At 33.2% G+C, this 1,561-nt stretch overlaps 1 pseudogene; it reads left to right on the forward strand.

Moving 5' to 3' along the window:
• Nucleotides 1-392: 392 nt before the first annotated feature.
• On the forward strand, nt 393-1,227 carry LOC109375586 (synaptonemal complex protein 3-like; annotated as a pseudogene).
• The last annotated feature ends 334 nt before the right edge of the window (nt 1,228-1,561 follow it).

Below are 1,561 nucleotides of genomic sequence, written 5' to 3' on the forward strand. Positions count from 1 at the left end.
GTTCCTATAAAAACTAAGTTAATAATCTGAAAGGACTCATTTTAAAGGCAAGTCAAATAAAAATTTTTAAAAAGCCTTTGATCAAATTTGTCACAGGCAAAAAAACTGTTAAAAATAATAAATAAATACATAAATCAGACTCGGGATGATGGGATTGGAAATGAAGAGCTAGAATCATTGTGTAATTAAACTGAAGTCTAAGATTTCAGCCCATTTTGGAACAAAAACAAAAATAGGAGATCATTTACAATTGCTCATAAGTGTTGCTTTTGCAAGAAAGAGGATAAACTCCAACCTTATTCAAAAAAATGCCTTGAGAGGAGCATGTGGTAGCGGAGCAGATACCTCAGGTTTGAGAGATTTATTTTTTAAAAGTCGGAAAACATCTAGATATGGTGCCCTCTGGAAGAAAACATACCAGGAAGTCTGGGAAGACATCAATGGAGGATCAGGTTAGAAGAACCTATGACTCTGAGAAAGAAGATGAAAAAGATCTGTGTGGTTCAGAGGATGTTACTGATGAGAAGACTCCAGTAATTGATAAGCAGGGGAAGAAAAGGAGTTCTGCAGGAATAGTTCAAGATATGGGGGGTGGCGTACAGAATATGCTGGAAAGATTTGGAGCTAATATTTACAAGGCTTTTTTTAACCAAGAGAAAAAGACTAGAAATGTATGTCATGTCTTCTTGCAAAACCAGTAACAAGAGAGTTGAAAATGTTTGGAAAATCCAACAAGAGCAAAGAAAGAAGCTTAACCAAGACTATTCTCAGGAGTTTATGACTTTATTTCAGCAGTGGGAGACAGATATGCAGAAAACTGAGGAACAAGAAGAAAAACTAGTTAACCTTTTTCAACAGCAACAAAAGATGTTTCAACAAGCTAGGACTGTTCAGAGCCAGAGACTGAAAACAATTAGACAGTTACATGATCAATACACAAAAACTATGGAAGACTTGGAGAAGAATCATGGTAATCTAGTTACTGATGCACAAAATGAACTTAGAAATGAACTGGCTATGATGCAAAAAAAATTATGATGGAAACTGTAAGTCCTGTAAAATCCAAAAAAAATAAGGATTAATGTAAGTGTTGAAATGTTTTATTTGTTGAAATATATAATAACACTTATCTAAAAATTAAACAAGTGTTTAATACTTTCTTTCATGTAACAGCAGCAGCAAGAGATGGCAGCTGTTCAAAAGTCTCTTTAATCCATGTTATTCTGATGATTCTTTGAAGGAAGAACTTGAACCTAAGTAATATGATACAATTACAATATTAGTTAAGGGGCATGTAAATCTTCAGAGTGGCTTAAAAATTCTAGTTTAAAACATTACATCCTGTTTATCATTAGCTTAAGTTCAAGCCTCTTCTTTCTGTTAACCTCCAAATAAAATCTGAACAGTTATGTGAGTAGCAGCATTTTCTAAATTTTATGTGCTAAGCTTTCTGCTCTTTAATAGTAATAGTGAATTGTTCTCTCTGACACTTGCCAACTAACTTTTAGCAATAAAGATGACTTAATTAAATTTTTAAAAATGCCTTAACCCTGCACCAAAA

Source organism: Hipposideros armiger, unplaced genomic scaffold (genome assembly GCF_001890085.2).
Source record: "Hipposideros armiger isolate ML-2016 unplaced genomic scaffold, ASM189008v1 scaffold_974, whole genome shotgun sequence".
NCBI classification, from domain to species: domain Eukaryota; kingdom Metazoa; phylum Chordata; class Mammalia; order Chiroptera; family Hipposideridae; genus Hipposideros; species Hipposideros armiger.